General features: G+C 38.1%; 1 protein-coding gene across 40 annotated transcripts in view; it reads left to right on the plus strand.

The window, feature by feature from the left end:
* Positions 1 to 740: 740 nt before the first annotated feature.
* PTPRD (protein tyrosine phosphatase receptor type D) overlaps positions 741 to 23,468 on the plus strand; it is a 1,860,044-nt gene continuing 1,837,316 nt past the window's right edge. For 15 of the 40 annotated variants that reach the window (XM_029056273.2, XM_029056261.2, XM_029056268.2 and 12 more), the window contains exons 1-2: positions 741 to 953; positions 1,108 to 1,215. The gene's annotated coding sequence lies outside the window, so the exon portion shown is untranslated. The remainder of the gene's footprint in view (positions 954 to 1,107; positions 1,216 to 23,468) is intronic. The other 25 variants (XM_029056258.2, XM_029056274.2, XM_029056275.2 and 22 more) reach the window with 4 other exon arrangements.

Genomic DNA, 23,468 nt, shown 5'->3' on the forward strand with positions numbered 1-23,468 from the left:
TTCAGATCAGTCGCCACTTGACTGACAGGAAGATGCACAGGCTGCAGTTTAAGGGCCGAGGACCCACCTCTGACTGACTTGGGGTGTGCCTGCCTGCCCAGATGAGCATTTCAGTCCCAAAGTCACTCAAGTGAGGATGCTTTCTCCACTCTCTCTGAAAGCTTCCTCTTCTTTCAGGACTCAATCCATAAACTGAGGTTCAGCTTCTCCCTTCCTTCTTTTCTTCTAACTCCATCCTCCTTCTCCATCGTTTTCCTCTTCCACTTTGTCCACCTCTTCCCCTCTTCTATGTCTCTTCTTTCCTTTCCAACTGAAAAGGGATAAATCGACCCCTTGGAAAGTGGTGTGTAGCTCTATAGCAGGCCGACCCTCCTTCCCGGCTCTAGCAGAGGGTGAAGCTTACAAATCTGCGGAGGGTGCCGAAAAACTCGGGCCTCCGGCGGTTCAGAACCCAAAATGTGCTCGCCCTGGTCCCTCCCTTCCCTTGCCTTTCCTCCGATCCCATCTCCCCTCCATCCGTGCATCCTTTTTTTTTTTGCCTTTCTATGTTCCGCCCCTCTCTGGCTTGCTTCAGCCCGGCTTCTTTCCAGCCATCAAGTGGCTCGTTAAGAAAATGCAGGTGAGGGGAGGAGAAGCAGCAGCCGCCACGAATTCGTGTGTGAGTGTGTGTGTGTATGCGTGTGTGTGTGTGCGCGCGCTCGGAGGAACGAGTGAGGAAGATGCTCACTCCGTTGCTCTCTCTCGCCTCTCGCACAACCAGCAGCAGGAGCGTGTGTGCCTCACTTTGACAGCAGCACTGACTCTCTCTCGGTGTCTTCGTTTCTTTCTCCCCCGGGGCGTCTCACTTCCCCTCCCCCCCCTCAACCTTCTCCTCCCAAACCTTCCCGGCCCCCCTTCCCCGCCCCTCTACCCCTCTTCGCTCTGACAAACCATCCTCAGCGGGGACAGTGCAGGTACTTGGCTTACAGAACCATTTGCAGCATCCGACCCGGCTTTCTTTAACAACTGCCTCCGCTTGAAAGCCTGAGCTCACTTTCCAAGCGAAAACCAGCCCACCGACCCAAACAAAAACTGGCTGATGTGCATGTGCTCTCTTCTCTCTTGCAGTTCATTCTGGGCCTGGGTGGAATAGAGACACAATTCTTCATCTGACTGGTAGGAGAGGGAAGCGAAGACTCCTCAAGATTTCCAAAGAGGTCCGAGCTGGCTGCCTTAGTAAGTAAACAATGCTAATAATATTTCTGGTCTCTAGAGCCTCGGATTCATGATGCATGCCATTTTTTTCTTCTCTCCTACTCAGCGCCTGTTGTTCATTTTAACAAAAGAAAGTTGAATATCTAACTTAAGCCGTTTTATAGAGAAGTGGTTGGTGAGCTTTCCGATTGAAGAAAGAGCACTGGCATTGGACAAGTCCAATGTGAATAGTGCTGGGCTCTGCGTAGGTCACTCTGAATCTTATTTTTCAAGAGATGTCATTTCGGGAGGTTTGGGACGGGTGACTGGAGCGGTCAATTCATTCTCGTGTGAAGTGACAACTGCCTCTTAGGGGTGCTCTGCTTTGGGTGGCACCCTTTTCCCCCCCATTGATTTCAGCTGTAGTTTGGAAAACATTAATTGCAAATTTAGCTCAGGGACAGGCTAGTTGGTGGTTTGAAAGATCCAGAGAACACAGTTCTGATCTGTTGTTGATTATATATAAAAAAAAATGCTCAAGCAGCAAATGCTTCGTTGGAAAATGAGGTCGAACTTAATTTGGAAGGGGTATCTGAAACAATACATTAGAGGATTGAAGCTTGTGCTTTCATACTGACAGAACAGGTTTTGAGCCATGACAGGGATGTGACAGCCAGTGGCAGCTTTAAGTTGTATAATAAGACTAAATGTCTCTGCATCTAAAACTTTTTCAAGCATTTTTCCCCTTTGGACAGTCAATGCTATGTCAGCAGTTGCTGAATTTCTGGCAGAAAAAAAAAATCCTGATTAATCAAAGGGTTAACAGTTTCCTAAAAGAAAGCATATTCATTTGCCAACGTTTTGTAATATCCAAATAAAACCTTTGTGTTATGTCAGGAGAAATACGGTTGAGTCAGTTTGCTGTGCATGAAACAGAAGAGAATCAATAACATTTCAGCATTTTTTCTATGTCACTGCCAAATGGACTTCGAATCTAATCCTTTTTGCATTGTTTCATGTGCAGTGAGTACAATATGAATCACCTTTTGGATAAAAGTGTCCTTTTCTTTAAAAATTTGGTGTTCAAGAGTACAATAAATTTTAAACCAGACCAGTCTAGAATTCTAGGAGCTGAATAAACTTCACAGTTCTACCTTTAGATTTTGGATTTCTGCCCTCAGAATACAAGACAGTGCTTTTGCAAAAAACTTTTAAAAAATTGTAAATTAGCTTTCAAAAAAACACTGTCATGAAGACATGCATATTAATGTCATCGTTTTTCTGTTCTAGTATATTTTAACTTCATGATCAATATCTAATGGCTTTTTCAAATGTAAATGCCTAATATTGTCAAGTGAGACTATTTTTCCTCCATGTTTATTCCAGAGAGGGTATTCTAAAGTGGAGTCATTGGAATTAATTACAGAAAGTATAGCATCAAGAAGCTCAGCATATAAATGGTAAAAAAAAAATATTCACAGTTTTTACAGATACTAAAAAAGCCAAAGCTACTAGTACCTATGAATCACAAGGCAAAGTTTTCAGGAGATGCCAAAAAGAAAGCTGGTTAGCAAATTGAAGTTTTAAGAAATGAAAGTAGTCTAGAGTTGCTTGATTGATTTAGTTGCTTCATAAATGTAATTTTATTTCCCATTAAATGTTTTCCTGGTGATAAGTAGTATCTTGACAATGTACACTGTACAACGTACACTGTTGTTTTAACGTTTTCTAAAAAGGTAAAAATCACTGGAGGACTGTATTCAATTAATTTAGATGAAACCTTGTGAAAGGGAGAAGCTGTTATCTCATCAGATTAGGATTATAGCATGTGACCTCAATGCAGTTTGTGATCTCAAATAAATGACAAGCGATCTGCTCTTTAAGATGTTTAAATTGTTTGAACACTCTTTATCTCTATTCCACCAAATTTGTGGATTGGAAAGAAATAGGTATTTCATTTGTTCCCTTAAAACCCAATCTTCAGTTACAATCTGAGGATATTTTATAATGAGAAATGAGTCCCTTTCTGAAGAGATGCTTTACTATCTGTATGAACATCAACTTGACACACATTCTGTACTTCTTGTAATTATGATTGAATGCTAGGAGAAATGACCCGAGTCAAAACCTTTGCAATTAAAGCTTGCACACGCTATGTTTGATCACTTTCGCTCTCTAATAATGCAAGATAATGTCAAATTAGGACGTGCTGGTTAAATTGCATATAAGAGGGGTTTTTTTTGAATGTCTTTTGCTTTTTCTGCTATCGAGGTAGTTGTATCTTAAAGTTAAAAGAAGAAAGTTGCCTGTCTCAGCAGAAATGTGTTTTATTATGCAATTGTTCTTGTTATTCAGATCAGATAATGGCCAGATGAAATACATAAGCAGTCTGCAGGGAATAAATGATTAATTCCTCTAACGTGTGCTTACCAAAGGAGTTCTTACTAATAAAATACTGTGTACCTGTATTTGCTTACAGTTGCAGTTGGTGAAGGCAAACATGTCTAAATTCCTTTTAATATTAGCCTAGAGTTGACAAGTCCACTGCTGAAAAATAGAAAAAAAAATTGTGGTGGTATTTTGTACAGCAGTTTGACTCACTGCTTCATAAAACTCTTTTGAAATAGCTTTTCTTTTTTCTATTAACTGTACTGACTCGTTGGGAAAATCTGAGTGGGGTCTGCTAAATATTCTATAGTAAATGTTCAAGTTTCTCCATATATTTGAAATAATCTTAAAAAAACATTGACAAGCTACTAGTAGGGTGTATGTCTGAGTGAAAACCTATGGAACTGCACAGCTTTACAAGTCTGAAGTACTGTTATGTGCAAAATGAGAACTAAGTGAAAAGATACTATTGGCCATACTAGAAGACTAGATATATGTTAAGTTAGTTATTTTCAGGAGTGGTTACTAATGAAGATTGCAATGGCTAGTAATGAAGATTGCAATTGCTATGGTTACCAGTGGTGTGAACTATTTAGCAGATAAAGTCAGTATTGTTAATTTAAGATTGAGAGCTTCTGCACTTTTGAGACTGTGAATAGGAAAATATTAAAATAAAATTATTTTAGGTGGCAATCTGAGTTGAGGTGTATGAACTCATTCAACAGGTCTGTAATTTATCCAGTATTAAGTGCACAATACAAACTTTGAAAAGCATTCTGCTTGAAGTATTCTTGTATGTTAGGCTTTTTTTGTTTGTTTCTCTCATATCATTGTTTTCTATCAGGTTTCTGAATGTCTAAATTTTCAAGGAGATTACCTGTTTTTTATCATTCCCAATGCTCTCTCTTAATTCTCTTATTTTTGCATTATAATTCCTTGTTGGGGAAAGTATTTTAAGTTTGTAAAAGTGAATTCTGCATTTATGAAGAACCTGAATTTAAGAAGTTGAAAAAAGTACTGTTTGGGGTAGGTGATTCAATTTAAGGGTAATGATGACAAATGAAATCATTTAAGTTAAATTTGCATGATAGTAGCTACTCTTTAAATCTTTCAGATTGAATGGCTATTTCAGTGCTCTTTAAATATTTGGAAATTTACCAGCATAACACTGGCATTTGTTAGGAAAATCTATGCCATGCCTTTTCAGAAAGTTAACATTTTCAGTTGTCACTAAAAAATAACTATTATTTCATTAGACAAAAATTTGAGCTTGGTCAAAATATCAATATTTGGATAAGATTTTGCTTAAAGTTTTAAAATATATATTCTACAGAATGACAGGACTTTCATTAGTTGATTCATCATTTTAAAACATTGATCTATCTATAAATAATCTAGTAAATCTGCTACACTAACATTAGCTAATGGCTAATTCACATAGTCTTATAAATATAATTCAAGGGAAGAGGCTGACTAGGTAGTGTGAGCAAATAAAGTGAAGTGTAGAATAATCATGAAATGCTTATCTACATTTTTTCATTAATTTGATTATTTGATTATTTGATTTTTTCATTAATTTGAAATTTTTCTTAGTTTTTCAACTATTTGAACTTTTTTTAGAAAAAATAGAAAGGTATAGTCATCAAATAAAATTTCATTTTAATGTGAGAAAAGTCTAATTGTAAATATGTATTTGTGGGTGAATAATAATCTATTAGAATGATACCACATTAGTAAAACATTTCAGTTCACTTGATAAGGCAGGTAACATTTTATGTGAACATTTTGCATCTATAGTGTTGCTAGAGTGATAAGCAACTCTCATGAAAAGCTGACTAGACTTTCAATGACTAGAAATGTATACAGAGTGTAAATATTTTTCCATTGGAATAAGTGGGTCTATTTGGTATTAATTAAGTCTAGATGATACTATTGTGTAGATGCAGTTGATAGACTATTTACACACAATGTTTCCTGAATGTTGAGGGACAACAGTAGTTTTCCTCCCTGTCATTTTAAAAAGCAGTGTACATTAAGCAAAGTATTTCCTCACTGTTTAAACATTTGGGTGGACTTTCCCATAAAGTGGAAATAAAAAATAGGACATATTTCCATTAGAGTTTAAAGAAATATGATTTACCTTTTTCTTTTTCCTGAGAAGTTAGAGTGGAAAATACCTATGCTTCTGAGAGAAGAGAGTGACTTGTCAGTTAATGACACCTAGTCAGTTTATTCTAGGAATATAGGATTGCCTTATAGGGTTGCCTTAGGAAGATAATTAAAGTCTTTCAATATTTATTCACAGAAAAAGCACATATAGTACCATTGGGCAAGTTCATGACACATAGCTGGCTCTCCTCCAAGCTGTCCTCTCCTCCAAGCTGGCTCTCCTCCAAGCTGTCAATCAATTGTATTTATTGAGCACTTACTGGATGTAGAACACTGTACTAAACATCTCGGAGCCCTTTAATCAATTTATACCCATACCCTTATTTCAGAGATTTGCCTTATAGCCTTTAACCTGATAGCTCGACAGAGTACTTCATCATTTTACAAAGATTTTACCTTTCAAAGAAGATGACATGCACTGGTCAAGTCACATTCCTTTATTTTGGATTATAATACCTTGAATCTGTAAAGCACTTTCATTTTTAAAAGGCAGCTTTATATCAGCCATCTTATTTTATCCTCACACATTGAGTGAGTTCTCAGGAGGGGCAACTATTATCTCCATTTTACAGGTGAGTAAAGTGAAACACCGAGAAATTAATTGATTTTTCCAAAGTGACGCAGTAGGCAAATGGCAGTGCCAGGATTAGAAACCAGGTCTCCTGACTGACTACCAGGCCCAAGCTCTTGCCAGTAGGCCCGTACTACTTCATATGTACATTAAAACCAACTGGAAAACAGTGTGACAAAATATATCAAGGTTTCTGTTACCTTCTTTGACTTTGATGGTTTAGGCTGAGGATCCCAAATAAATACATTTTGTAGCCAGTGAATGTCTTCGAAATTAAGGGTCAGGGTTGTTTTGATGACCTCTGAGTAAATTTCAGCCCTTCGCTTTTATTTCGGGATGAAGGCACTTGCTTAGAAAGTAGTCCATTTTAAACAGACCTATTTAAAACCATAATACCTTAAAAATAAGGGGAAATTGAACTAAAAACTCTCTATTATATAAGCTCCTTGAGGGGAGGGCATAGAGAAGTAGGGTGACCTAGTGGAAAAAACATGGGCTTGGGTACTGAGCACAGATCTGCCAACTGTCTGATGTGTGACCTTGGGGAAGTCACGTGTCTGTGCCTCAGTTTCTTCATCTGTAAAATGGGGATAAAATCCTACTCCCACATAAGCTGTGAGCCCAGATAGGGACTGGGTCCAAACAGAATATCTTGTTTCTACCCCAGCACTGAGTACAGTGCTTGGCATCTAGTAAGTACCATAACTTTTATTATCTATTTAATCTAATGTACTCTCTCAAATGCTTGGTGCAGCACTCTGCACACAGTAAGCACTCAATAAATACTACTGACTGACCAATACCAGATGATAAAATAAATCTCGTAGCCACAATTCTGCTTTGGAAGGAAAATGAAAACATAAGAACAAACCCAAAATAAATGGTATGAGAATATTTATATTCCATGTTCACTTTCAGGAACAGAAATAGAAAGTTTAAATGATGTCTCAATATATATTGTGTCAATATGTTGTTTAAAGGGAGGCCTACTGGTAATTGAATGGAGGGATTTGGGTTTGGGGTTTTTTTGTTTTTGTTTTTTGGGTTTTTTATCTTTGTCTCACTAGTGTCACACATCTAAAGTTATTACCCATGACTTGCACCTATCTTCTACAGGAATTAACAAATGGGATATTCTTGTTTAGTGGATGAATAACAAAGTTTTCAATGACTGCATTTTAAAATCATGAAGCATCCTAAAATAATTCACCGTATCACAATAAATCATAAATCCAGCTCAATGTCTTATGAATGTCTTTGTTTCACTGCTTTTCTTTATACACTGGATCAGGGCTGTATATTTTGGTAACATGAAGTACCTGTATTTTATACATAGTAATGAGGTGTATTGCATGATTTGGCTAAAAGAACAAAATAAGAAAATAGCAATTTGAGGCTTATGGAAATTAGTGTTCTGGAAATTGCACTTTGTTCCTGAAATTTATAATTGAGTCTGAAAAAAGGTTGCAGAGATTCAATTGTGGATAGATCAGAAGAAGTATTTGGAGATAGAGGACCTAGCTCTGTTTATATATACAGATATCTAATATATATGTATATGGTTTTGGTAAATAAAACAACCTCCTGATGTGCTACACTGATAGGTGGTATATTAATGTAGATATTCTAAAGAGTGAGTTCTTTGGAGCAATACACAAAATTGTATGAAAGTAACTAATTTCTAAAATTAAGCCCTAGAATATAAACTTCACCAGAAGAGGGATCATATCTTCCCTTATTGAGATTTACCTGTGTTCACTAGATGCTCAATAAATGTTCATTTATGAGGATAAAGATGCAATCTCATTAGTATGCACGTAAACAGGTTCTAGTAATTTTGAATTTTCTGTGAATATTTTGAAGTAGAAGACTTCAGTTCCAGTCCCAGCTCAGCCACTAGTCTATTTTGAGGCCATGGCAAGTCAAATAACCTCTCAGTGCCTCAGTTTTGTTTTTGTTTTTTTTAATCTGTAAAATAGGGATTATACTAAACATGTCTCCCAATTCTCAGGGATTATGAGGATGAAGTGAAATCATTGGAAACTGATTTGGAAAACGAAAGTGCTCCAAAATACAAGTATCATCAATGCAAGTTACTATAAATAAGTAGTTAAACGTCATATGTCCACTGCCCTATTTTTGTGGAGCGAGCTGCCTTTTTTTTCTGTTTTATTCCTTTCCAAGTTGAGTGAATCATTTTCAGAAGTTGTCTCCACAAGTAAAATTCTCAACAATCACTGTGCTGTTGTTCCTTTTCCAGGATATCTCAATTTATCATCTTTTGTAAATGAAAACAGCAAATGCGTAGCGTTTTTCAACTTGAACTACAAGATAGTGGAGTGATTTCTTTGGGAGAGGGGATATTCAGTAGACGTGAAAGTTTTTTGAACATCAAGGAAAGCCGTTTAATCAGTTTTTTAACTTCATTCTTCAACTCCTTTCTCTTCAAGTGAGAAAGCTAGGCAAACATTTAGTGAATAGGATCCTTAGTGTTAATTGTATTTTCTTTTTACCCCATAGTGCAAGTCTTTCCTTCCCTAAGGTTTACTGGTGGCCTGCTGAAAAACCTCACTGTATTTTCGGTTGTAAATGAGAATTCTGAAGTGCATAAAGTGCCAGGCTGGGCAGTTTTGTGATGTGAACATGTCCACTAGGGACTTCTGAGGAGCTGCTAAACTGCTAGTCTCCTTGTTACAAGATTTAGTTGGTTCTTTTTGTTACTAAAAAATGTCACTGGAGTATCAGTGACAAATAATAAAGAACAAGATGAAGATCCGGTTAATGCTATAATGCCAAATCAGCAGTAATACATTTTCATTTCCAGTTAAAACAAAAATATGAAAGGTAAATTCCTGCCCAATTAATGAGACATCCCTAGTAATTAATTATCTTTCCTTTGACAAAAGGTACCTGATGAGTTTTGAGGCAATATTTTATTTATTGCATAATCCAAATATTCTGTGAATACAGGCCTCCCTGCCATGCAGAGTTGAGTGGAAATTTGATGAAATTTCCCTGATAAATCCATCAGTGAGCAAAAGGAAGATTTGGGGATTTTAATTCAGCAGGTTAAATGCCTTCATCCCTTTTGCACTATACAAACTGAGTTAATTAGTCACAGATCCTGCATCCTGGGAATTTACAACAGGTAATATGAAATGTGGAATTATCTTATTTTGCCGCTAGAACCACAAACGTCTGAAACAAACTAGTTTACTTATTTTTGTGGGTAAACTCTTTGTTGAGTTTTAAAAAAAAATTATATGGGCACTTTATATTGACCTCTGTATTCTGAAATGAGGCTGTTGATGGTGTTCTATTGATCTTTGTATTCAGCGTGGAGATAGCTGATGGTGTTATTATCCATGTGTAGGAGTGTAATTTCTAACTCTGATGCTTGATTTGCAGTACTTTCTTTGCTGTGAATAGTCTGCTGGTTTGCCATTCTTCGTATAGTTCTTTTTGTGGCTCTTTTTGTCTCAAGATACGCTTCAGGCTATGGAGGCATTCTGACTCTTCCAAGTAATTAAAAAAAAACAAATGCCCCCATACCTTCCACTTTTCCTAGAGACTCCCAAATAAGATACCTGTTGTCAACTCAGGAGGACAGAAAACATATGTCTATTCTCCTATCCTCATCATGAAATAAATTACCAGACAGAGTATTTACAACACTGCTGAAAAAGAATTTGGTAGCATGGAATTCTTTTTGAGTTGGCACATCGGATGTGGCTCTCAAACAGAGGCTCCGATTCTGGGGACCATTGCTCCCACATATTCAGCCCTGTGAAGGCAATACCATTGTGTAGGAAATAATTAGTCCACCTTACCCCATTGAGCTAGAGAGGGGCAGAGTATGTTACATTTCTTTCTCTTCTTCTCTCCCCTCCATTTTTACCCTCATTTGCTGGGTAAGACCCAAGGAGAGTTGGCAAATCCTTACCAAATTCCTATGCCCAGCTTATCCTGCTGGTGCTAATGTAAGCAGAGTTTCTTCCCAAACCAGCCTTGAAAGTAAATTGGCCAATGGGCCAGGGAAGTGAGGATTGATGAAAATGTTATTCCACCACACCCCAAGGGAACAGCATCACCTCTGTAGCTTAATGGCAGGGAGCTTCAGGTAGCCATAATAATAATAATGTTAATGTTGGTATTTGTTAAGTGCTTACTATGTGCAGAGCACTGTTCTAAGCGCTGGGGTAGACACAAGGGAATCAGGTTGTCCCACGTGGGGCTCACAGTCTTAATCCCCATTTTACAGATGAGGGAACTGAGGCACAGAGAAGTTAAGTGACTTGCCCACAGTCACACAGCTGACAAGTGGCAGAGCTGGGATTTGAACTCATGACCTCTGACTCCAAAGCCCGTGCTTTTTCCACTGAGCCACGCTGCTTCTCCCAGCCATAGGCATGGTTGGGGGAGGGATGGGGCATGGAAGCAGAATGGCGATCAGAGGATGTGGGGGGCTAGGCAAATCAGAGAGAAAGGAGACAAGGGCTGATTTTTTTTCCAATTTTAGCTTCCGGGTCTATCCACTCAGACAGTGGAATCAGAAATTGATCCCTCTATTTTCTTTATCTCCTTTCTCTCCCGCTTTCCTCCTCTAACTTCCTCTAAGTCCTGTTAGAAAATTGCAGTGTAAGTATGGTATTAACTTGGAATTCTTCTAATTATGATTATTTCATAATATCACCTTTACCATTGTAAAGTGCAGTGAGCTATGTTAATGTTTTTTCAAATTGTATGATTGGCTGTTTGTGCACCAACAGCTCAAAATTTACGTTTTTTTTTAGTTCTGCGCAGAAAGGTTGCCAGCCCTGACTTAAGGGTATTGAAAAGATCACCTATTATTGTTTATATTTTTAATTAAACATATTGCATTTTCAAGTATTTGCTCATTCTGACATTCCATGTATATATATAATGGAGTAAACATTTTAGTATTTTCAATTAATTCTGAAGAATAGCTTTAATTTTTCTAATTGCAGCTGATATACCTAAACCTGGAACTTCTGGAGGAAGTTAATGAAAGCTTTGTTAGTGATTGTAGTTTGTATTCAGACTGGCTGTTGAGTAGAATTCTTTAATTAAAAATATTTTGTAATCTGGAAAGAGCTATGTTTACTACAAGAATGGTTCATAAAAACTAAATGAAGAATATCAGGTCTCTCTTCTTATTTGAATTGGCTTTAAGATTATAATGCCATTGAATTATATTAAATTGCCATTTTACATTTTAGGACAGACACTCCTTATTTTTATTTGCTAAATTCATTTTAAAACTGGAAAATTGAAATATGTTAAAGAACAATGTCACAGATAATTGTATTCAATTTAATAATTGAGTAGCCATAGCATTTTCAAAAATAATATTTCCAAGTTTTAAAATTAGCAAATATGAATCAGTGTGGCCTAAAGGATAGAGCACAGGCCTGAAGTCAGAGAGCCTGCGCTCTAAACTCACTTCTGCCAATTGTCTGCTGTGTAACCTTGGGCAAGTCACTTAACTTCTCTGGGCCTCAGTTCCCTAGACTTTAAAATGAAGATAAAACCCTAAACCATCCTACCTAGACAGTGAGCCCCATGCCGGACGGGACTGTGTCCAACCTGATTATCTTGTATCTACCCCAGTGCTTAGAACAGTGCTCAGCCTATAGTAAGTGCTTATCAAATAGCATTATAATTTCCTGAATCACGTGTAATTTTTAAATAATACAAGGTCAACCTAAGTGACAAGGCCCCTGCTTCCCAGGATGACTCCTATACTATTCTTATTATCCAAAGAATGAGATTAGCGATTGATAGGTTCTAGTTTTCCTCTTCCCATTTTACTCATGTCTAATCTAAGTTCCTCCTGCTGCAATTTAAGATCTTTCATCGGTGGAAATGGAAAAAACAAAACAAAACTAGTCACAACTTCTCTATATCTTTTCACAGATTACTATGCAGATCGAGAGGCTTATTTTCTCCAAGCTAAATAACACCCAATTCCATAGGTGCTGATTTGCTGGATGCCTTAGGGCAAGATTAATTCCATGACCCCCCACAATGAAGGGACATTTTTCCCCTAAGGTATTTTGGTTTCTTTCTTCTTGTGTTTGCCCTTTATTTCATGTGTATATTTTTTTCTCCATAATGTATTATGGAATGTAACCTTTAAATACTACTGAAAAGAAGGGTTTGGGTGGAAGAGTGGTGTGATATATCATATAGTTCATTATAATAATTGTTATTATTATTATGTTATTTATCTGGACAGAAGGGGACTGAGAAATGGAGTCAGAGGGAAGTAGGCAGAGGGGACATTATTATGTGCTATAATTTTATCTCCCTCAACCTGTTCCTCCAACCCATTTCTTCTCATTTTACAGAAACAATTATTAACACCCACTATTCTTCCCTCTAGGACTTCAGTCTTCCTCATCACTCAGTCACTGATTGACCCTTACCCTCAGAGTTCAAACATGAACAAGTTTCCTATGTTCTTATAAAAAAAAAAAGCTTTGTGTGAGTAGCATTGTATCCTCCAACTATCTCCCTTCCCCCATTCCTCTCTAAACTACTTGAATGGATTGCACATGCTGGCTGTATCCACTTCCTTGCCTCCAGAGTGGTCCAGTTCCAGCTCTCTTCTCGACCCTTTACAATATGTATGGTTTCCTCCCCTTTCAGTCCACTGAGATTGCTCTCTTCAAGATAATCAATGACTTTCTTCTTGCCAAATCTAACAGAATATACTGCATCCTACTCCTTGATCTCCTGGATGCCTTTGACATTGTGGACCACCCTAGTCTCATGGAAACATTAACCATGGATTTTCTGACACAATTATCTTCTGAAACTCCTTTTTTTTGATCAACCCTTCTCAAGATATTTCATCAGCTCTTTCTGTGCTTCCAGTTACCTAACTGTGGGTGTCCCTTAAGGTCTGTTCTGGTCCCTTTTCTTTGCAAAGTATTCTCACTCTCTTGGTTAGCTCATATGCTCTAATAGCTTAAATTATCATCTCTGCATATATGGCTCCCATAAGAGTACCAAATCTACTTTGCGTACACTAATGTCTTACCTCTTATGCCATCTCATATTTCCTCCTGGTTCTAGGACCTCTCTACGTGGATCTCTCTCTGGTACCTCATGCTCAATATGTCCAAAACTGTACTGCTCATCTTCCCTTCCACTTAAAATTTCTCTTCACAGTTGACAATACCAGTCAATCATATTTACTGAACACTTTGTGCAGAGAACTATACTAAGTGCTTGGGAGACTACACTAAAGTAAGCACGATGAATCAATCAATCAGTGATATTTATTGAGCACTTATTATGTGCAGAGTACTGTACTAAGCACTTAGGAGAGTAAAATACATAAGAATTAGCAGATATGTTCCCTGCCCATTATGAACTTACAGTTTAGAGGGGAAGACAGACAATATGAATAAATAATTGATAATACATCATTTGAAGGTATGTATATAAGTTCTGTGGGGTTAGTGGTAGGGAAAATATCAAATGTCCAAAGGTCACAGATCCAAGTGCATAGAGGATGCAGAAGGGAGAGCAAGCCAGGGTAAAGAGGGCTTAATTGGAGAAGTCCTCTTGGAGAAGACGTGACCTTAATACTTTGAAGGTGGAAAAAGTATGGTCTGGTGAATAAGGATGGGGAGGAAGTTCCAGGTTAGGAGGAGGATGTGGGAAAGGGGTCGGCAGGAAGATAGACAATATGGAGCATAGTGATTAAGCTGGCTCTGGAGTAGTGTGGCGGTGGGCTGTAGTAGGAGATTATTGAGGTGAGGTAGGATGGCAAGCTGATTGAGTCCTTTAAAGATAATCCCTGCCTTCAAGATTACCATCATCCCCAAGCCTGCAACCTGGCATTATCTTTGACTCCACCTTCTCTTTAAACTCCCATATTCTGTTGTAAAATCCTGTTGGTTCTTTCTCCACAGTATTTCCAGAATCCACCCACTTATCATGTCTCAGCTTGACTATTGCATCAGTCTTTCTCCTCTGCACTCTCTACTTCACTCTGCTGCGCAGTTCATTTTTCTTAAGTATCATTATAAACACATCTGTCTGACACTCTAAAACCTCCGGTGGTCGTCCGTTCCTCTCTGCATCAAGCAGAAATCCCTGACCATCCATCAGCACTCCATCAGCTCTCTTGTACTCTCCAAACTGCTTCATGTAGTAGATCACCCACAGTGGGTGTTCTCTAAATGCTATTGATTGATTGATATAGAGTATAGGAAAGAGTGGAAGGTAAATAATGAGCTGGGACATCAATTTCTGATGCTCACTCCAGCCCCACAGCACTTAAATAAATATCCCTATATTGTACTATTTTCCCCTACCTGTAAATTATTGTAATGTGTCACCTTCTCTAGACTGAAAGTTCATTGTGAGCAGGGAATACATCCACCAATACAGTACAGTACATCCACTGTGTGCACAGTGCTCTGCACACAGTAAGTGCTTCATTAATACTATTGATTGACTGATTCAAGAGTACTTAGTGGTATTTAATAATTGTGGCATTTGTTTAGCACTTACTATGTGCCAGGCACTGTACTAAGCGCTGGGGTGAGTACAAGCAAATTGGATTGGACACAGTCCCTGTCCCACATGGGGCTCACAGGCTCATCCCCATTTTACAGATGAGGTGACTGAGGCACAGAGAAGTGAAGTGACATGCCCAAGGTCATACAGCAGACCACTTTCAGAGATGGGATTAGAATCCATGACCTTCTGACTCCCAGGCCAGTGCTGTATCCACTTAGTGCTCCGTTCATTCCCATGCTCAAAATCGAAAGTCAGCTTATCTCCAATCCCTTGGTGTTTCCTTACATTAACTGATTTCCCAACCCTTTAATAATTTGCACCGTGCTTTTCAGAATCTTCTCCAAATTTTTTTCTATTCATTTATGATGAATGACTAAATGTAGTACTCCAATGAAAGCCATTCCAATATAGAAAAGGATTACCTCTTTATTCCTACCTGTTATTCATCCAATACTACTATCACTGTTAAAGTGGCAGCCCCCAAATTTTGATTTCCATTTAGCTCTTGGCCTGCAGTAGTAACCCACATCTTTATTCTTCCATAGATGTACAAAGCCTCACTGCATAGACTTTGATTATTTTCTTGAAGCATGTCCCATAATTTTTTCTCTACTAAACTTCATTCTGTTTATTGTTTCATAGTCCTTGAGCCTAGCATCCAAGACAACCAATTACTATCATTGAAATTGCATGAGTATACTCTATAATCAAAGCAAAAATTAAAACATTTAACCAGTGGGACTAGACAATCATGCCCTGCTTAATTTTGCTTAGTATGTCCTGCAGACTGACTTCAAACTATTGATAAATTTTCTTTGATTTGCATTTTTCTTTTAACTTTCAATCATGTCATCTACATCATAAAGACCAATCTTATTTCAAAATGGAAGTCTTTACAAAATTAACTAAGAAAACACAAATTTGCTTTTGACCATTAATTTCATCAGTATAAACAACTACTTTCATATTACCAAATGTGAAACTTAATCTGGCAGACTTTCATCTCAAATCCACTACCTTTTGTTTGTTGGTCGCTGTGAAATGAAAAGGTTGCGAAATACACCTTTACCATTTTTAGTATAGTGGAAAATGGAGAGAGGTTTTAGAAATACATGTTTTATGTGTGTATGACATGGAATTGTTTGTTCTTTTTTAACCGTAAGAATTGTGACAAAATTGTGACAAAATTGTGACAGGTGATTTTATGGAAAGATACGCTACTCAGCTTTACTAGTAATAGAAGGCTCATAAGATTGTAAAGCACTATATGTGAATATAGTAACTATGTGTATTTTAGTCAGTAAAATTAACAGAGTCTCAGTCTCAGAGATAAGGGGCAATGGGAAGAGAAAAGTAAGAGCAGTGAGGAGCAGAAGTACTAGTCCTCAATTTAAAACACTTCATTTTCCCAAATATTTGAGGTCAAAAAACCACACTAAGTTGTTTTTAATGCTACATTGCTCATCATCTTTTTCTGGATTGTTTTATGTTCTGTTCTTACTGGTTATTTGAAAAAACAAAACACCCAAACAACTGGATTGGAGTTATTCAGTTACCTACAAATTCCCTCTAATTTTTATAACTCATCTCTCAAATTTAGAACTTATTAATAATCTTCATTTATTTTATTTAATTTTTTATGGTATATGTGCCAAACATGCTTACTATGTGCCAAACACTGTTCTAAGCCCTGGGGCAGATACAAGTTAATTAGGTTGGAGATAGTCCCTGTTCCGTATGGGGCTCACAGTCTAAGTAGGAGCGAAAACAGGAGAAGTAAAGCAATTTCACCAATATTTGAAAGGATATTCATAATTTTGTAGAATCAATCATTAAATCAGTCTCTTGAATTTCCATATAGGAAATTAAGATGTTAATGGGCACTCTATTTGATTTATGATTTATTTATCATTCATATATATTCCTATATAGAATTGAGGAGGCATATATAGGAAAAATGTTTGTAATTTTAATGCTAAGATTCACATATGGTCCAATTATAATGTTTGTACAATTTGATAATTAAAACAACCCGTCTTAACATTTGGGATAAAATTCAGGTTTTTGGTTTGTTTTTTTTATCTCCACAACATAAAAGCGAAATCTTTCTCATTTCTATCCCTTTATAGTGCAAATGATCTAGTAAAGACCTGAAATTTTTCATTTAATTTGATATTATGTCACATTCTCTGCTCAGAACAGAGTTTTTACATGGTTCAGTGCAACGATACCAAATATTTTATCCCTGGGGCTACCCTTACTACAGACTTTTGAACTAGTGGGAGAGCTTGGAATACCTCATTAGACAGAATAATTGTGGCAGGGGTGTAACCTTGTACCTTTGAGCAGTCTCAATTTTGATGATGTGAAGGACTAAGTGGGCCAGTTCCAGTAGATTGAAAACTATTCATTCTCATTAGGCATCTGGTCATGGAACTTAAGTAACATATCAACTGCTTGAGAAATGCAGTGATTTATAGAAAGTATTTTGGTTTTGTTTCTCAGAGCAATCAGTTCAAAGAAAATATAGTAAGTAAAAAAGGTAGAAACAGCTTCCCTTTACCTTTATTTTTATCAGTATTGTACCCTTAGTTTCAGTTGGGACTGATAGGATATTAATCAATAGTGGAAGAATAATAATAATGTTGGTATTTGTTAAGCGCTTACTATGTGCGGGGCACTCTTCTAAGCACTGGGGTAAATACAGGGTAATCAGGTTGTTCCACATGAGGCTCACAGTTAATCCCCATTTTACAGATGAGGTAACTGAGGCACAGAGAAGTTAAGTGACTTGCCCATAGTCACACAGCTGACAAGTGGCAGAGTCGGGATTCGAATAAAAAGGATTCGAGTCTAATATAGAGGGATTCGAATAAAGAATAAAGAGAATAAAGAGGATCAATTCTATAGATGCTTATCTTTTTAAAGTTAATTGATAGTTGAAAGTATAGGGATACTTTAGTGTTATTGCCAGTTGAAATGTGCTTATGAAATATCATTTCTACTTTATTTTGATTTTAAGGAAGCAAAGAGCATATGGTTAATAGCATGAATAGGACATTTTTTCCTTAGGATTTTCAGAGAAACTCATCAGGCTGTTAAGTGTTATCATTATTATTTAGGATACATTCAAAGCTAGAACGGACAAAAGATGTCATATAGGATTAGTTCCATTCACTAATTTAACTGAGGTTATACTGATAGAATGCTGTATGTAAAGAAATCTTCTCTATTTTGTGTTTCTATAATAGATGCCATTTGGCAGGGGGAGGGTGTGTACAGAATTTGTACAGAATATGACACTAAGTGAAAATGACTTGTGTAAATTAGGAAAGAGTACTTGGAATTCCTGAGATTTTAAAATGCTTTAGTGGGTTTAATTCAGTGAAAGCCAGTGACAATATATTGTCAGTGTGAGGTGTAATATAACATTTTCTGCACAACATCTACATTAAGAAATGAGAATTCATTATGATTGTCCCTTTTCAGATATGTTGTACCTCTGTCTCTCTGTGGCCTAAGTTCTTGGAACATTGACTCTCAGCCAGAGCAATGAATCAGTATTTTGTTTTTGGTTTTTTTCTTCGTATTACTTGTATTCTCCCAAGTGCTTAGAACAGTGTTCTGCAACTAGTAAGCACTCAATAAATACCATTGATTGATTAATGTGAAATATTGAATTTTTTTCCAATGTGTAAACATTCTGGGAAGTAAGTTATGGATGTTTGAAAATGGCATAACTTTTTCAAGGTTTCCATTAACATAGTCAAGTGGTCCTTGGCTAAACGGTAGCATACTGTTCAAAGAATGATACAAGTATTTTGTAATGCTTGCTATTTTTTTCTTTTAGTGGAGATAATCTAAACAAATTTGTCTGAAAATATGAACACCCTAGGCTTCTCTGATGATGCTTGGGATAAAATTGGGAATTCAAGGCTGTCCTTTATTTTTGAAGATGATGCTATTGAAACTGTGATTCAAGTAGTTCCACAATAGTGATATCAATCAGTGGTATTTTATCCAAAGCTTACTATGTGCAGGACACTGTTATGTGCAGGACATTGTACTAAGCCCTTGAGAGAGTACAATTCAGCAGAGTTCGCAGACACATTCCTTGCCCATAATGACCTTACAGTCCAGTGTTGCTGTATTCTTGTCAGATGGGGCCATTGGGTTCTTGCATTAGACATTGGTCATCCTTTCCACATGTTTTCTTCTTTCAAAAGGTCCGATTTATTAGCAAGTAGTTGAGTGGACTGGTGTACAGGAGATGTGGGTAAGGAGGGGAAGGAAAAAAAAAAATCTCACACTAGTGCTGATGGCATTTGAGTGCCCACTCAGTTAATTGCACCATATAAAATATAAAAGCAATTGATACATTTCCTGCCGATAAGGCACTTACACTCTAACAAAGGGAAATATTTACAATCAAGTGACTGTGACTTCAAGTTAATGAAACTGAAAATGTTGGAAATTACTCTATGAAAGCTTTTTGAAGAAGGTAGGATTTTTGGAGCGGTAGGATTGAGGTCTGTGGGATCTGGGGGGAAAAGGGTGTTCCAGACCAGAGGAAGAACATAAGCAAGGGAGTCCAAGTGTGACAAAAAGAGAGCTGGATACGATTAGGAGGGGAGTTTGAGACAAGCAAAGAGTTCAAGCTGGGTGGAGGGGAGAGCTTATTTGTAAAATGAAGGAAATGGTGGAGATCCTTGGAGTCAAGGGTAAGGAGTTTTTGTTGGATGTGGAAAGAAGTGGGCAACCATTGGAGGACTTTGATGGGAAGGTGAAACAGGGGTGGAGTGAGAGTAAATTTGGGTAACAGATTCAGTTTAATTTGCTTGATTTTTGTTTTCCTGGATTTAATTTTTTCAGTTCTTATAGCTTCCTATTTCATTTGTTTTTGCTATATATACTTATATATATATAGAATCCATTTCATGAAATAGAAGTGGTTCATTTATTATTATGTTTATTTTGGGTGTGAAACAGCATAGGTTTCTGGGGGAAGGGTGGGAAGTTCATGGCAGTGGAGCTGGGGACTGGGATTGGCAGGGGTACCAACTTTTCCTTTTGCATACAGGGCCAAACGTGGTGCGGTATCCTGAGGCAGAAACTTTCTTCCGGCCCCCATGACACCAGAGGGAGCTCAAAAAGCCCCTGATTCAGTCAGGGCCTCTGGGGGCCCCCAAAACCCTGGACAACTGGTCAGGGGGCCAGTATCATCATCAACAACAGCATGTACTGAGCTCAGGTAAAATAACCATGTATTAGATGCTTATGAACAGAATGTAATAGAAGCACTTTCTTGTACTTAGACTGTGATCGCTGTGTTGGGCAGGGACTGTGTCCCACCTGATTATCTTGTAACTCATACAGTGTATGGAACATATTAACTGCTTAAAAAGTACCACAATTATTATCATTATTAGATGAGCAAACTCACTCAATATATAATTGTAACTTTTAGATGTAATGTATTGCCACAAAATTGTCTGGCCTCTCTCTAGTTTAGTTATTTGGCTGGAGTCTGTCATTTCCAACCCCTGCCCCCATAGGGAGGAAGCAAAGGGTTGGAAGCCAAGTCCAGAATGAAACCTAGTTCTCCTTCCCCTGTCCCAGATTTCAACCCCTCAGCAATGCTGACCCCGGTTTGGGTGAATAACATAGGTGGGGATCAGGCTCATCTACCCACTTCTCATTCCTCTCTTACCCCAAACAGAGGGCAGGTAAGTGAAAGGGTAAGGGGATAACTCATCAGCTCCTCTTCTGAGAAGTGTGGCCTAGTGGAAAGAGTAGGAGCCTGTGAGTCAGAGGACTTAGGTTCTAATCCCTGCTCTGGTATTTGCCTGCCGAGTGACTTTGGGCAAGTCATTTAACTTCTCTGGACCTCAGTTTCCTTATCTGTAAAATGGGGTTTCAATACCTGTTCTCCCTCCTACTTAGACTGTGAGTCCATGTAGGAGAAGGAGTGTGTCTATCCTGATTCTTGTATCTCTCCCAGTATTTAGTTGAGGGCTTGGCACATAGTAAGCACCTAATGAATATCACAATTATTACTAGTCAGCGGAAACATTGTGTCCTTCCAGATGAATAGTCCCAGTTTCTCTTGTCTCACTCCTAGTCTCCATCTCCTCTCCACTCTGGGAGTTGGAGGAGCAGGAAGAAAGTGAAGGCTGTGTCTGGGAGGGCAGTCTTTTCCCCCATCCTACCTCATCCAAATTGTTCCAGGGACCCAGAGACACTGGTTGACAAGAATAAGGAAAATACAGGGGCTTGTTTGGCCTTATTTTAAGTGCAAAGCTTGCCCAATGATTCTCCCTTCGTACCTGTAGTCTCCACCTCTGCTTCACTCTGTAGTTCAAATAGTGAGGAATTTGGGGCTCATGTCCATTTTTCCGATTCTGCCCCCTGAACAGGAGGTGGGGAAGGACTCCGGGGCAAATGCAGATAGAGAAAAGGGGACATTTTGTTGGGCCAAAGTGTTAAACAGGGGGATTATATCTTTCCTAACTCCTTTGCGCCTTGTCTGCTTTATGGTGGCCCAACTCAAAATTTGAGGGACTGGTGGAGATCTTACATGCGAGGCTGCAGCTTTTAGCAACTGGTCTTTTAACCCATCACCCAACTCACCCAAACGTGGCCAAAAGATGGGTTCAACCGGTCCGTGCCCGCAACTAGAATGGGGCGTGGTCACATACGAAGGAAAAGTATAAAAGAATCTGGGCTTCAAGGATTCATATTCTGACTTGGATAATGGTAAAATATTTGAGGGAACCATACCAATAGTTGGCATGTACCCTTGAAGTCCCTAAAATTGTCCTCTAGTAACCCATTGATTTTTCAAAACCCTCTTGAACTTACTGATCCATGTGCTTTCGTTCTTACAAATTTCATATGTTTACCCTTTACTCTGAGAATTTCTTTGTTTTGAATTTACTTACCACTTTTAGCCTTTGTGCCTGCCCTGTGTTCCAGGTGTTGGAGTTATAGAATTTGGTGAACAAAACATTGCATAAATACTTTCCATTCTCAGGAAAAGTATTGGTTGCTATTGTTCTCTTACATGAACATAAGCAATATAAGGACATAATATATCCAAAACAGAACCCCTTATCATCCTACCCAAACCCCATCCTTCCCCTGACTGCCCCATCACTATCCGCTCTGTCTCAAGCCTATAACTCGGTGTTACCCTTGACTCTTTTCTCTTATTCAACCCACCCACTCACTCTATCACCAAATCCTGTCATTTCAACTTTACATCGCTAAGATCCTCCCTTTCCTCTCCATCCATACTGCTACCACATTAATTCTAGCATTTATCATCCTGCCTTGATTACTGCATCATCCTCTTCACTGATCTCCCTGACTCCTAACTATCCCCACTCCAGTCCATACTGCACTCTGCTACCGGGATCATTTTTCTTCAAAAACATTCAGTCTGCATTTCCCATTTCTCAAGATGTTGCAGTCGTTGGCCATCCACCTCCTCATCAAACTGAACTGACTCCTTAGCATCAGCTTTAAAACACTCAATCACCTTGCACCTTCTACCTTATCCTGCTGCTTTCTTACTACAACCCTGCCTGCCCACTTCACTCCTCTAATGTCATCCTACTCACTGTACCTCGATCTCATCTGTCTTGCCACCAACCTCTCACCCACGACCTGCCTCTGGCCTGGAACAGCCTCACTCGTCATATCCAACAGAGGATCATTCTCCCCACCTTCAAAACCTTGCTGAAAGCATATTTCACATTCGCTGACTAAGCTATCAATTCCTCTTCTCCTACTCTCTTCTGTGTCACCCTTGCTCTTGGATTTGCACCCTTAATTAACTTCTCCCTCAGCCCCAGCACATATGTACATATCCATAATTTTTTTTATATATTAATGTCTGTCTTCTCCTCTCACTATAAGCTCGTTGTGGGCAGGGAACCTGTCTACGAATTCTGTTCCATTTTACTTTCCCAAATGCTGAGCACAATGCTCTTTACACAGTAATCACTCCAATATGATTGGTTGATAAGAAACGTAACTTAAACATTTCAATACTGGTGTGCATAGAAATGTGACAATGTATTATACAAGGAGATTCTCCCTTCTGCTGCTGCTCTTGGAGTTATTTCCTACCCGTTGTCCCTCTTGAATTCTGTCTTGTTCACTTCACCCCTGCTGAGGCCATGGTCATTTATACTATTTATTACCTTTAAAGAGGGACCCCATTTCTGTTCATCACATATTGACTGTTAAAGGTGTGGAAGGAAATGTATATCCTTAGGTTCCTACGGAAGCTTACAGATCAGTTGTTTGCAAGTGAAGAAAAATATGTTGGTTCCAAAAAAGTTTGCATTTTCTCATTTAAAATATTAAAAAATACCCGCCCCCCCCCCCAAAATGTGGAAGAATCGGGAAAAAAAAATAATGGAATTCGAGATACAGTTTGGGTTTTTCTAATGCTGGGTTGGTAATAAAGATTTATAAAACATTGATATATTTTTTTCAAGGATGAGTTAAGATTGACAGGTCTCTATTTCTAGGAGCAATATTATCTTGATAAGACATAGTCTTAAGCATGAAAATATGAAATATTTCATGTTACTTAAGT

Source organism: Ornithorhynchus anatinus, chromosome X5, assembly GCF_004115215.2.
Source record: "Ornithorhynchus anatinus isolate Pmale09 chromosome X5, mOrnAna1.pri.v4, whole genome shotgun sequence".
Lineage (NCBI taxonomy): Eukaryota > Metazoa > Chordata > Mammalia > Monotremata > Ornithorhynchidae > Ornithorhynchus > Ornithorhynchus anatinus.